The sequence below is a fragment of the Monodelphis domestica genome, chromosome 4 (genome assembly GCF_027887165.1).
Source record: "Monodelphis domestica isolate mMonDom1 chromosome 4, mMonDom1.pri, whole genome shotgun sequence".
Classification (NCBI taxonomy): domain Eukaryota; kingdom Metazoa; phylum Chordata; class Mammalia; order Didelphimorphia; family Didelphidae; genus Monodelphis; species Monodelphis domestica.
The window spans coordinates 441572739-441581231 of record NC_077230.1 but is presented as its reverse complement, the minus strand read 5'-3'; the positions used below and the strand labels follow the sequence as shown (position 1 = coordinate 441581231).

The 8493-nt window shown below is 41.4% G+C and overlaps 1 pseudogene; it reads right to left on the bottom strand.

The window, feature by feature from the left end:
- Positions 1-7332: 7332 nt before the first annotated feature.
- LOC100025831 (S-adenosylmethionine decarboxylase proenzyme-like) lies at positions 7333-8300 on the bottom strand (annotated as a pseudogene).
- Between the last annotated feature and the right edge of the window lie 193 nt (positions 8301-8493).

Here is an 8493-nt window from a genome sequence, read left to right as displayed (position 1 = left end):
AGCCTTTGATGTGATTAGTAGATGTGAAAATTTAGAGGAAGAGCCACAAGGGTGAAAAGGTCTATATGAGCAGCCTGGACACCAGTTCAGGGGTGGAACTCAGCCTGGAGGAGCTTCCTCAGACAGCTTCCTTGAGACTGTCTTGTGGTGACCTGGGTAAGACTGACTTACTTTCCCTTGGGCTCAGGGAGGCCACTTTGGCCAAGGCCTTTAACTCCTTCCTGGCTCAGCCTGAGCTGGAGCTGTTCCTCTCTCTCTTCTTAATTCCTTCTCTCTATATTAATTAAAATCACCATAATTTCCAGCTGACTTGGGTATTTTATTATTTGGGATTTTACCTGGCGACCAAATTAATTTAGATTTTTAAGTCACAATGGTAAAATCATCCTTACAGCACAAAGGATGGGACACCTAAATACATGATTTTACAACCATTACTGCTTCATCCCAGATGAAGGTAGGTTTCCCATGGGGCTTGGTGACCCATGGGCAATTCAATACCTGTCACTCTTCAGCTTACTCTGCCCTTCCCCAAGGATAGTATGATATTTGTGGTCTGGCCCATGTTACCCCACCAGTGTGGTATATGACCATTTTATTGACCAGGTAGATGAGTCCATGGCTAAGAATGTGGACATTTGGTGGCATTCAAGGACCAAGAGACCAAGACTAATACTGTAGCATCCTCATCAGCATACAGACATTTTTCTGGGCTGTTCTGCCCAATTTGGTAATGATGGCAGTCGATTCTATTAGAAATATCTCATCTGATGTTGAAAGATTGGCTCGAGATACATTTCAAGTCATCTCCTGGACTTCTAAGGCTATCTCCTTCCTACACAATGAGATTGACTCATTTATACAAAGCTGGCTAGCTTACAGCCACATTGGAAGGTGCATGTGCTCTCATTAGTCAATCTTGTGGTTCCTATGAAAAGAGATTGGGTGAAATTGTAAAACATGTCCATCAGCTTCAAAGGATTTTGAATGACACTCAGCAAATTGCTTTAGACATCTGATGGTGCATGATGGAACCTGTCCTGGCTTCAGAGAACTGGCTTGTTAGGTAGTATTGCCAAGTGTGCCTCTTTAATCCTGGGAATTATTGTGCTCTTTGGATTTCGTCTCAGTTGTTGTTGCAAAGCATATACCAAACTTTTACTAGAAGAAAAAATTTTGTACACTTGAACTGCGGATCATGGCCAGACTAGAGAAACAAAAATTTCAAGTGATAGATCTTTTTATTATGCCTGTGTTTGGCTGGTCCATTGTTTATTGCAGTTGTGCAATGTGCTTTGCTTTGCTTTCTTTCTAATTTGTTTGATTTTTCTTAAAACTGGGTTTATAGAATCAGTATTGATAGTTGATATTGAAAGATCAGTTTACAATGCCTATCAGCCCTGGCAACATTGCACACCCAAGAGCTTTAGACTATTGGAACCTGCCATTGGTTGTTACATATTATGGGACTTTAACTGATATTTGTGTTTGATTTCAGAAAGAGGAAATAATGGGCCACTGATCAGTGCAAAGGGGCACAGGACCAAGGAGACCAATAACTTCTGTGGGGTTGGTGAATATCAATGCCAGGGTAGAGGGCTTGCCTCAGGGGACTGGGAGAAGTGACTGTTCAGCAGGTCCTGAGGTTGGATTGCCCTGTTTTCTGCTTTTAAGGTATGAGACTAAAACATATCTCTATTTGGCTGCAAATCTGGCTTCCTATCCCTATAATTTACATAAAAATCAGACCAGGGGATCATATTTCCCTTTCTGTCAAACTTTAGTCCCTTCTTTTTATTATTTTTTTTTAGTATGGCAATTTTCTGTAGTCATGGCTGATGGTAGGTAACTGCAATGTTGCTGCAGCTGTCCTGCATTCTTGTAGGATATAAGCTACTTTGATTGGACCTTGATGTTGAATCAAGGACCTGCTATGCTTTTAATTTATATTTATATATATGCATTATATACATATTTAATTTTCTTTCTCCTCTTGCTTTTGGGAGAATTGATTCATATACCTTACAGCTTAGCCACGCGTCCTGTGTTGATTCTTTTGCTTGTATATATCCTCCTGAGGCCAGGATTGGGCAATTATCCTAAAAGTTCAAAGTCTGAGATCTTTTTAAAGTAATTTTAGGAAAATCTAATCACCAAAATCTTGGACTAGGAAAGCAGATCTTCTGGAGAAGGTGCTGTAAGGATGCTTGCAAAAATCAAGAGATTTGGAGTGAACCTGTGGATATCATGAACTGAACTGAGAAGGGGGGTTGAACCCCCCATTTTTTCTGATTGTAAACACATGCCAAAAGGAAAAGTCTCCTAATGACTCTTTATCAAAGCACCTATCAATCATTTTTCTTCCTCTCCTTCTCCTTCTCTTTTATTTCCCAAATTATAGTAGCTTCCTCTAAGAAATATACAGTATCTTCTGTGCTCTTGTGCCCCCTAGTGAGAAAATCCTAAATGTATAGACTCTATGGGGAGACAGACATGTTAGTCTTCTGGAGAACCAAAAGTAGGGAGACAACATTCTGGTCTCCTAAAGAATGAGTGTGGGGGGGGGGTAAATATTTAGGGGACCTCTAACTCAGTCCATCTTGGAAAGACTCAACATAGGAGTCCCAAAGCCAGCATCCCTGCAGTCAGCCTCCACATCAGTGCCTGCATCCTGGCATAACATCACCAAGGGAGGAAGAGCTGAGGTTTTGAAAAGCCAGCGTTGCGAGGATGAATCAGCCTCTTTGCTTCTGTAACTGTCTCTGGGCTGGGGCTTTTTTCTGAACTCTTACCTTATCTCATCTGGTAAGCTCTGTCAGGCTGCAGCAGCTCAGAGTGCTGGCTGCAGTGGAAGACCAGATGTTTGCCTTAAACTAGAAAGTCTGACATCTTTTTTATTCTCTTTCTCCCTCCTAAGCTACCTATACCTGCCTTATAAATGCTTGTAAAGCTAGTAATAAGCCTCCAGACTGATATTTTGTTTTTGTTTTCTTTTTTTTTTAAACCCTTACCTTCCATCTTGGAGTCAATACTGTGTATTGGTAAGGGTTAGGCAATGGGGGTTAAATGACTTACCCAGGGTCACCCAGCTGGGAAGTGTCTGAGGCCAGATTTGAACCCAGGACCTCCCATCTCTAGGCCTGGCTCTCCATCCACTGAGCCAACCCAATGCCCCCTCCAGATTGATTTTTATTTATAATACTAGAGAACCCTGAAGATGGGGTGAAATCTAACACGCTTGGTCTTTGGACAGTGGGATCCAGGGTGGAATGTGTTACCTCTGTTTACACCACACACACATGCACACACACGCACACACACACACACACACGCACATTTCGTATATATACATATTTATGTATTATACTCATCATAAAACAGAAGCTCCTCGAGGAGAGGGATTATTTCTCTTCTGACTTTGTAGTAGGTGCTCATAAATGCCTATTGATTGGTGCTTTCAATAATGTCACTCAAAGTCTTACGTTTGAGATGACACAGAAGGGAACAGGCAAGCAACGTGTGAATAACTAGAGACATCCAAGATCTCTGCTGAGTAGATGGAAAAGAACTCACTTTCTAAAACATAAATGAATGAAGGATGTCTTAGTGTCCAGGAATGCAGAAGGAAGAGAAGGGAATAAGTCCATATTAAGTGCCTACCATATGCCAAGCATTGCTAAGCACATTTACAATTATTACTTCATTTGAGCTCATAACAACCTTGAGAGGTGAATGCTATTATTATCCCCGTTTTGTAGAGGACCTTGAGGCAGACAGGTATAAAATGACTTGTCCAGGGTCACATGGTTGGTCACATTTTTTAAAATGAAAGTACAGGTTATTTTAAAGTAAAACTATATGGGGGCAGCTGGGTAGCTCAGTGGATTGAGAGTCAGGCCTAGAGATGGGAGGTCCTGGGTTCAAATGTGGCCTCAGACACTTCCCAGCTGTGTGACCCTAGGCAAGTCACTTGACCCCCATTGCCTAGCCCTTACCTCTCTTCTGCCTTGGAGCCAATACACAGTATTGACTCCAAGATGGAAGGTAAGGGTTTAAAAAAAGTAAAACTATAGATATTAGCAACACAAATAACAACAGAAAATATCCAGGTCTTCCTGACTCCACGCCCAACTATCTGTTGCTCCACTTAGCTTCCTCTCTCTTCTTACTCTGGATAGACCCCAACTGTAGGACTGTCTGGGCTCCACATCAGGAAGGACACTAAGAAACCGGAGATTATCCAGAGGAGACATAGGATGCTTTAGGACCTTAGTCCACTCTTGTTCTCCTGGATGGTGTGGGTCGGTTCTGCTTGATCCCAAGCATGATGACCAAGATTAGACTCATCCTCCTGATCCAGTTGTGATCCAAGTTGCCAGGAAGCTGAGCTAGACAAGGGTTAGTTGGAGACTGGACTGGCTCTATCTCAGGCTTTGGAACCAGCTCCCTCCTTCCTGCCCATGCCCTTCCCATCATTCTCACTCCCTGAGCCAAGCTCCACCTATCAGAGAGGGGGATAATAGATGATGTAGCTAGCTGCAGTTCAGGTTGAGGCAGCTCTTCACCACACCTCTGCCCTACCCCAACCAAATATCTATGCTTCCCTACCCTAATTCTCACCCTCCTTCCTCAGTCTCCTTCTAACATTTGAAGCCATTCACTTCCCTTGAGTTGGTCTTTGATCTTAAATGTTTCCAGAGAGACAGAGAAAGATAGGAAGAGGCAGAAACAGTCAGAGAGGGGAAAAGATGGAATCAGAGGGAGAAGGATATAGGGGAATGAGCCAGACAGGGTGGGGAGAGTAGAGGGGAGAGAGGTAGAGACAGAGAGAAAGATTGATAGAGAGATACAAACAGAGACAGAAAGAGAGGAAGGGGGGAGGGATAGACAGAATGAGGAGAGGGAGACAGAGATGAAGAAAAAGATAGATACAAAAAGCCAGGGAAGGAGAGAGAAATGGAGATAGTTACAGAGACAGACATCAAGACAATGAGATTGAGAGAGGAAACAGTAGAGAATCAGGAGTGCCTTTCCCCTGCCCAGGGTCTGAGGCCTCACACATGTTCATGTCAGAACCTAGAGGACTTATCTCCCTCTTCTGGGATCCTGTAGGAGTCAAATGTCCCAGGGATCTCTGCTGGCTGCTCCTGGCTGGATATGGTGCCACCCTCCTGGGCCCTAGATCCCTTCCTTCTTTTCTTTTCTTTTTTTTTTTAATTAATTAAGCAAACTTTTATTGAAGCATTAAGTTTTTGTGGTACAGATTTTGAAAATACATTTTAACTGATTAAAGTCCAACACCATGAAGAGAGAAATTATGACACCAAACTTCCCCTCTTCTGATCATCCTAGATTAATTTAGACTAATATCCATTCGACAGCTTTCACTTAGAGGCTTATGTTTTCATACTTATATAAATCTGCATTTTTCAACTAGTTAGAAAGGGATCTTCAGTATATTTTTTTAAAAAATCAGACTTCAAGCCAACAAATGTCATCATCAAATCTCTTGGGACCCTGTTCAAGAACAAAATCCACTTGAATTATTGGTCCTCAAAAATATCAAGCACCAAAAAGTATCAGGTGCCGCATTACTTACAAATTACAGAATCAAATTGACCTCGTTGGTAGAATGCTTCCTCAGTGAAGCCTTTAGTCAACAACATGCTTAAACTAAAAGTCAAAACAGTGTTCCAACCATTTGATTACTAACCAAGCAGATTTTAAAATTTAGAAACACTAAAAAAAAAGTGTTTCATTTATAAATACGGAGGGAACAAAACACCACTGCATCAATCCAGAAAGAGTCAAAAACAATGTTGCAAGGACCACACAGAGGGAAATATCAAATTTAAATTAACTTTGCTGATCTCACAGCTGCTAAAATCCCACATTCCAGCATGTGAAGACTGCTTCGGCCAAACAGACAGAAGAAACCAATAAGAAGGTTCAACGGCTGAGAGGGCAATGCAGCAAAGCACTGTGGAGTGCTCAGGGCATGTTGGAGCACAAAAGACAACACGGCCATCCAATGCAGCTGAGGAAGTCTCCAGACGTAACAATTTTTCATGCCACTGGGCCCAGGCTTCCAATGCCGAGAGAGTGGGACTGTCTCTGTGCATTGGCTTTTCCACTTAAATCTCCTTCACGCACAAGTGTCTGTGCACACACGCACACAGACAATCGTCATCCTCGGTTACCGAGAGACTACTACTACCAAGTGCAAAGAAACATTTATGTTTAAGTACGAATTAGTTTCATTAGAATTAATAGAGAAAAATGTGGTCTAGAAATAGGAAGAAACTGCCCATAAAAAATCTGGCAGCAATAGAACCGTCCCAGATGATTTAGGCTGAGACTGACACCTGATGAGGACGAAAGCCTTGTCTGTGGGGAATTTTTGGTGATACCTGGAGAAAAATTACACTGTGCATAATCCTAATTGAATTGTTTTTACAAGTGTTGTAAAGTCTCGTACAGTACAAGTTTTTCTCTACATGCACTTCAAGTTCACAGCAAGAGTGGCATAGAATACCCAAACACAGAAGAGAGCAGTCATGCAAGATATCTAACTCCTTGATATAATCATGCATACAATTCAAAATGATTATACCATGATTATACTATAGTGGTATATACTATATACCACTATATATATATAGATATACTATAGTGGTATATACCATATACCACTATATATATATAGATATACTATAGTGGTATATACCATATACCACTATATATATATAGATATACTATAGTGGTATATACCATATACCACCATATATATATATAGATATACTATAGTGGTATATACCATATACCACTATATATATATATAGATATACTATAGTGGTATATACCATATACCACTATATATATATAGATATACTATAGTGGTATATACCATATACCACCATATATATATATAGATATACTATAGTGGTATATACCATATACCACTATATATATATATAGATATACTATAGTGGTATATACCATATACCACTATATATATATAGATATACTATAGTGGTATATACCATATACCACCATATATATATATAGATATACTATAGTGGTATATACCATATACCACTATATATATATAGATATACTATAGTGGTAGTCTCTCGGTGACAGAGAATGACTATTGTCTTTGTGCAGTTTCATCTATTGATGTACCCTCATGTGGCTTTGGAGTCCAAAGATAATTACATCTAGGGCTTTCCGAAACCACATGGTGGTGGCTATGGAAAGCATGGCCCCCTGTCTCATTGACTAGAAAGCTGCCACCACCTTCTATTTGTGTTCTCTGTTTGCGTTTCTTCTTCATTTTTCTTCATCAGCTCTGCTGTTGCTGCTGATTCTTGTAAAAACGAAATTGTAATCATTGAACTGAGCAATCTGGCGATCGAGACGTTTAAACCCTTCAATCAATGGGGACATTTAGAACTCTGATCTACAAAGAGGGTGGTCACAAATTTTCCAGGCTTGAAAACTTCCACTACTTTCCTGATCAGGCCATCATAAGAGGTTTGACCTATGCGAGTCTCAAAGCTAACGGAAGAAAGTTCTGGTTCTGGAGTGATGTGAATAGTCCAATAAGGTCCATCCAATTTCATTCCATTCATTGAATCCCCACAAGGATTGGACATTGTAGCATCAATGACCGAACCTGGTATCAGGCCACGAATTCCACTCTCCCGGGAGACACCATTTGCAGTAACACCATCTTTCCCGTAGAGCTGGTCCATCACTGCTGGGTCAAGCTCACTCATCAGAATTTCCGGTGTCTGATCTGGCTGATTAATAACTGGGCTCTCTGGAAAATCCAAATCAGAATCCATACATCAGATGCTGCTCCATTTGGGAGAATGTCATTAAGGAATTCCACTTCTTCCTGGAAATTCCTGTGTGGGCAGTCCTGGTGGGAAGGCTTCGTGAAATTCTTACGAGGCTTTGAATCAAGTCCAACCCACTGTACTCCCCTAGCAAGCTCCAGCAGGGGGCCCAGTGCCTGCAGTCAGAGGGTGGTACCACACGTCTCTTGGAGACAAACGCGCGGCTCTCACTGAGTACATAAGCTTCCTGCTTGTCAGTTTCTGTCACACTTATGATTAAACAATGCACATTCTCCAAAAGTTTGTCCCACTCAAACCTTGGGATGGGGCGGAGATCCCCAGATCCTCTGCTCTCGTCTGGCTGCTGCCGGGAGAACCAAACCTCCAGCAGCTTCTCGGTCCCTTCGAAGAAGTGTGCAGCTTCCATCACTGCGAGACAAGCGAACAACCAACAACCCCAGAAAATCAACTTAGTTAAATCTCTTCTTCTCCCACCGCCGCCACCTCCTCTGCTGCTGTGGGTTGTTCCTGCTGCTTCTTTAAAGTTCAGGAGGTTGTTTTTTTGTTTTTTGCTTTTTGCTTTGTGTGCGTGTGGTTCTTTTTTTTCTTTTCTTTTCTTTTTTGCTTGTTATAATTTTATATTAACTTT